Source organism: Elephantulus edwardii, unplaced genomic scaffold (genome assembly GCF_000299155.1).
Source record: "Elephantulus edwardii isolate Elephantulus edwardi_28Jun2011 unplaced genomic scaffold, EleEdw1.0 scaffold00370, whole genome shotgun sequence".
Classification (NCBI taxonomy): Eukaryota; Metazoa; Chordata; class Mammalia; order Macroscelidea; family Macroscelididae; genus Elephantulus; species Elephantulus edwardii.
In genome coordinates, this window is record NW_006400120.1 from 268,424 (window position 1) to 274,919 (window position 6,496).

At 41.3% G+C, this 6,496-nt stretch overlaps 1 pseudogene; it reads left to right on the forward strand.

The window, feature by feature from the left end:
* Positions 1-1,174, forward strand: part of LOC102870942 — a 98,067-nt pseudogene extending 96,893 nt beyond the window's left edge.
* Positions 1,175-6,496: the final 5,322 nt, after the last annotated feature.

Sequence of the window (6,496 nt, forward strand, 5' to 3'; positions counted from 1 at the left end):
TTTTAAAAAGGTTTATAGCATGGAAACCAATGAGGGTCTCTATGAGTAGGTGTGACTCACTAGCATTAGTTTGTTTTGGTTTTTAGTAGTCTCTGAAGTGTGTAATAATAGTGTTGTGAAAAGAGTGAAATACTGAGAGAATTACCAAACAATGTAATGCGGAGACAACAATGTGAGAACAACACTGTGATTCCAAATGGAAAAAATGGTGCCAGTACATTCACTGGACACAGGGTTGCCCCAAACTTTCTATTTTTAAAATACCTACTATCTAGAAGACAAGCTCTGGTAGCCTAGTTGCAAGAAGCTGGGCTGCAATCCTTGAAGGCACCTGGTTCAAGACCACTAACTGTTCTATGGGAGAAGGGTGGGCAATCTCCTCCTGTGTGATTAACTGTCTCTGAAAATCTGCTGGAGGGTCAACTATGGGTTGGTTGTGACTCTAGGGTGCACGCACAGTGTCTAGAAAGCACAATAAAGCAAATCACAATACAGTGAACAAGCTATGGCCGCACATACCTACTGAACGTTATTAACAAGTTCCCAGATATTTCAGGACGCAAGTGCTGAGCTTCTGATATACCAGATGCGTGCCCCCGAGATGAATTTTGAGGAAGAAGTGGCTCTTGGAAGGGGGAATTGGACAAAAGGCCTTCCACAGTTATGTTCAGTCTTAGAAATGATAACCTTCTGTGGCTTTCCCAGGCCACCCGAAGCACATCCAGTGCATCTGCCACTATCTCACCTCAGTTTTTAAAGATGGGCTTCTCAATTTGGTTTAAGGAATTAGTTAATAGTTAAAAGACAACAGACTTCACTTTCTCTGAAAGCAGTGTCAGCTCGTTTACTTGCCCCTTTTAAAATAATACACTGCTAATGTCTACTTTCCCACTCTCCCCATTACCTCCTGCTACCCAAATGGTCTCTGAAGGTCTACAGCCAGTTAACCATGTGGTGCTCAATGATTACTGATGGTGTAGCAAGGGGGAAAAAAGTGAGCCAGACTGATTAAAACCTCTCTGTTGGGATCCTAAATAGGAAGAAAAGAATGTTTTACAGTCAAGAGCAGAAAAGAGAAAAATCAGTCCTGAAAGGCATGGCTGGAACACCTTGTGCTTGGGATCCCACAAAGACCAGCATGATGGCTTGCTTTGAAGATGCTGAGGAGGACTGAGCAGGGAATTCCAGCACAGCAGCCTCTTAACCCAAATCCCATTTCTCTTGTTGTATACCATCAAGTCTGAACTGACCCATAGCTGATCCTCCAGTGGGTTTTCAGAGGCAGTGAATCACATGAGAGGAGACTGCCCATCTTCCTTCTGCAGAACAGTTGGTGAGTTTGAACTGTGTACCTTTGTGTAGGCTGTGCAGTTCCTTGCCGCTAAGCTACCCATAATTTTTCCAAGAGAAACATGAGTTGTTGCTGCTAGCCACCTGAAGGACTCTGGTGGAAACAACAGATAAAAAGCACGGCTGTCAGGGATGTGATGGCCTTAACACCCATCTTCAGAGTCTGTCATTCCCCCACATAGGTTAGAGTCCACTTCTCCTCCCCTTGAACATGAGTTGGACTTCGCTATGAATCACGATTGGCTCAGTGGCACCTAATAATAGCAACCTGGTGATCAAATTCTGAAGAATAGGGTGCAGTCAAATGGATGCTGTGGAATTTCTGAAGCTAGACGGTGAAAAGGTATACAGCTTAGGTATGACTCTGTCTCTGAGGGCCCACGTCTTTGGAACCTTGAGCTAAATTGAATAGAGAGATAAGTACCAAGTCCCAATTGTCCTAGTCCTTAGCTTCCCAGTCCAAGCACCAGACACACCAGTCAGTGACCTCGCCTTCAGGGGATCCAAGACTGGCCTTTGAGCTGTTGGAATTGATGCTAAGGAGAGCACAAAACAGTTCCCGTTTCCAGACACCAAGCTTCAAGGTGGTTCATTACACTACAAAGAATCTCCCTGACTTGGTGATTAATGTGCTTAGCTCTTAATGGAAAGATTAATGGCTGTATGGAAGTCTGCTTCTGTAAAGATTTACAGCCTTGTATACTCTGAAGGGAAGCACTACTCTCTTTCAGATTATCATTTTAAATTGGAGTTGACTCAGTGACAATAGATAACAAACTTTGAGAGGCTGGTGCAAATTGTCACTAAGGCTTTTAAAGGCTGCCCAAACATATATTTAGAAGAGAAGAAGTTCTCCCATCTTGTGATTCTCATTAAACTCACTCATTGCAGTTGAGTTGAGCCACAGCTGGTTCTCAGAGACTGTAAATTACCCAGAAGGAGATTATCCATCTTGCTCCCAAGGAGCAGCTGGTGGATTTGAACCATTAGAGAGGTGCAATTCTCCATTAACTATACCACCAAGGGTTGTTGTTGGTAGGTGCTGTCGAGTAGAGTACAACTCATAGTGACCCTATGAACAAAAGACCTGAACCTTGTTCTATGCTGTGCTATCCTCACACTTCCTGACACATTGCAGCAGTCACGGTGTCAATCTACCTCGTTGAGGGTTGGCCATGGTGAATTAAACCAACAAAGAGTGATTTCTCCCATATAAAGGTCATTCATTCATTCAGCAAACACTTATTATCTAACATGTATCAGATATTGTCTTATGTCCTAGGGCTCAGCAGTAAACAGAATCTCTGACTCTGTGGAACTTACATGTACTGACGTGAGAGTAAAGTAATAAAGAACTTGTTTTGTCAGATATCAGTAAGTACAATGAAGAGAAATTATAGTGGGAGTGCAGATGTGGTAAAGGAAGGTATTGATGAAAAAAAAGACATTTGGATTGAGACTTGAAGGAAGTTAGATGACAAACCCATCTCATTGTGTGGGAGAAATGCATTCCAGACAAAGGGAATAGCTAGTGTAAAGGTCCTGAGGCAGGAATATGCTGGTGTGTTTTAAGATTAGCAAGCTGGATTTGTGGTGTAAGCAGAGTGAGAAGTAGGGACCCTGGAAGGTAATGAGATCTGAGGGAGAGTAGAAAGGTAGATGAGAGAGAGCAAGGATTTGAGCTGGGCTTTACCAGACAGGATGCCAGATGGTTGGAACAGAAGGAAGGTGTGACTTGAACCGTAATAGACTCTATCTGGCTGCTGTGATGAGAACAGTCTGGGTGGGAGGGGAGGTAGGAACAAAAGCAGAAATGATGACCTGATAAACTCAAGTCGTTGCGGCCTATTGGAACAATGAGTTTCATAGCTGAACCACCAGCGGGTTTTCGGGGGGTTTAAATATCATGGAAAGTGATAGACCATCTTTCTCCTGAAGAGCTGGTGGATTTGAACTGAGAGTCTTTGGGTTGGAATCACAGACCACCTGAACTTCTATAAAGCTATTTCATTAATCCAGGCAAGGAATGGTGTTGCCTTGGGTTTGTGGCCAAAGAGCAAAGATGATTGTGTTTGGAATAGATTTTGAAAGGATAGTATGTTTTGCTGATGAATTGAATGTGGTGTATGAGACAAAGAATGGAAAATATGACTAAAATCAAGGGTAACTTGAAGGTATTTCTCCTGAATAACAGGAAGAGTGAAGTTGCCTGAAATGTGAGAGGCAGGCATTTGGAGGAAGAGGTAAGAAGGAGAAGCAACTGGGAATTGAATTTTGAATATGGACTTGATGAATACCCGGTGGTGCAGATCGCTGAAAGTTTGAAAGAAGGAGTAGTACATCCAGAATAGCCTTTGAAGAAAAGACTTAAAGATTTTTTTTTTTAAATCATCCTTTAGAAAGTGTATAGAGCACAGTTATATTCTTGACACACATGGACTAGCCACGAGTTGGAGGGTTTTTTTAAAACTGCTATTGCTCTCTAAAGTACTAAAGAGCAAGAATGTTCATTTGAAGACTAAGGTGAGCCTGACCCAAATTGTGGTATTTTCAATTGCTCAATAAACATGTGAAAGCAGGACATGAATAAGGAAGAGTGAATAAGAATTGTTGCCTTTGAATTGCTATGTTGGAGAAGTATATAGCATATCCTATGGACTGTCAAACCTATGGACTGTCAAAAGAAGAAACAAGTCTGTCATGGGTGAAGTAAAACCAGCATTCTTCATAGAGGTCAGGATGGAGAAATATCACCTCAAATACTTTAGGCATGTTGTCAAGAGGTGCCAGTCTTTGGAAAAAGACATCAGGGTCATTCAAAGAGAGACCCTCAATAAGCGGGATTGAATGTACAACAATGAATGAATGAAAATACAAATTTTCTGCAAACTTTCATTAAAATGACAATTTAAAAAAAAAAATCTCAAACAAAAACAAAACCAAGATGGATTGAGACGGTGACTACAACATGGACTTGAACCTGGTGGAGAATGCAAAGATGATGCCAGGAGAGGACAAAGTTAAGACAGGTCAAGACAGGACAGGACAGGACTTGTACTGTTCATCAGGCCACACGAATGGTAAGTCAACTTGATGACACCTAATAGAAAAAGCAACAATAAAAGTTTAAATAGATGCCAATATGGAAGTAGGATTCGATGGTAAGAGAAACACATTTGGTTTTGGGACGGTGAGAAATAAAAGCTTCAGTATTGTCAGGCTCTATGATACCTATGAAGCCAGGGAAATGGATGCGAGCAAGACTGACTGTGGCGACGGAAGGACTGAGTCTTGGGACCCCCAACAGTGAGCAGCCAAGTAGAAGAGGGACATGTATAAAACATCTCTTGAAGGAGCAGAGGAAAGGCAGAGAGGAGGCGTACAACAGTCAAGTCACTAAGAATGCAGAAGCGTTCACTTTCCTTTGGTTAACACTTTCTTGAGATAAGTATCATTGACTCAGTACTTTATAGCAGTAAAAAGACAATTACATGAGTGAACCCATCTATAAAGGAAACATTATAGTCTACTAAGAAAAAAAAAATGAATAGATGATAGCAGTGTGCCCGTTCTAGCATTTCAGTAACACATTCTTCTCTACTTCTGAGCTAAACCTTGGAATTTTACCACATGTACCAAGAACTGTGACACTTATATACCAGACCTTCTCTGAGGTGGAGTCTTGGGCAACTGTTTTAAAATTGTGCAGCCAAATTTATATGTAACACAAACAAGAGGCGTATGATACGATTTTTGAATGGCACAACTCCTTGCATGTCATTTTCCTATGAGGATGTTGTTTTTAAGTGTTAAGTGCCATCGAGTCGTAGACGACTCATAGCGACCCTATGAATGAAAGACCTGAACACTTGTAGTATAACTTTTGTCTTTTCCTATGATAGCCACAAGCATTATATGCATGTGCATGTTACATGTGCACATATATTAGGAATATAGTACATTTCTTAACACTTACACTGTATCTGTGAATTACAGTTTTCATGTTTATTTGAACTTTGAATATAACCAATTCCATACTCTCTTTTTTCCATACAATCATTCATTGTACGAAATGAAATATTGTTTTATAATTGAGCTATGCTCACCCCCACAAGTGTCTTCACAGGACAATTTTAATTTCTACCTAATGTAGATCTTTCTAAAGAGGAACGATATTATCTGTGTGCTCATTTTTGTAGCTATTGTTGTGGTGCCTTCTATTTTCAGAGCCACTTCAAGACTCACTTCTTTTTACCTTGGGTCTCTCTCTCACTCTCAGGTTTGTTATAGAATGTGCTCTAAATTAAGAAGGTTCACCTCTCAGTGCTACTCCTAATCACACTTTATTTCTGCATGGATTACACTTAGGATAATAATGTTTGAAAATGCTAGAACATGTACGCTCAGGTTGGATGCCCAATTGACACAACCCCTCATTGCCACTGTTGGAACCGACTCACAGCGGACCCTCTATTGGGTTTCCGTGGTGGTAAAATGCATGAGAGGAGATTGTCCATCTCTCCCATTTTGGAAGTGCTGGAGGATTCGGAACTGCTGATGAGCTGCCAGAGAGGCACAGCTGTGGCTAGCAGTGCAATTTCCTTCACACTCTGACAGCAGAGCTCCCCAACCTGATTCAAGTGCTTTATTAAAAACCATAACAAATAGAAGGCTAACTAATAAAATACGTATGAGAACTCAAGGTGGGGGAGGGCCGAGGATGGGTAAGGGTGAAACCGCAGGGCTGCACAGTTTGGTGGGTGGAGGGAGGGGAGGAAGGAAATGGGAAAGATTCGGGTAAAGGATACAGAGTAATGACGGGTAAGGTTGAATGGTGACCAATTTTATAAAACATAATGCATGAGATTGATTGTACGAAACACAATGTGAATGAAGAAGAGTGAAACACAATGTGAATGAAGAAGTGAGAAACACAATGTATACGAACCTTGTAAACAAACAAAAATTTAAAAAAGGGAGAAAAACACCCTAACAAAACAGTAACAACAACAACAAAACAAACCCCATTACACTGACACAGACATCATGCTTTTATTTTGATGTGAAGATGTAAAGATAGAGAAAAGGTTGGAGAACATTTATCAGTGTTTTGAAGACAGAGGGACTAACAGGCCTGCTTTGGGGC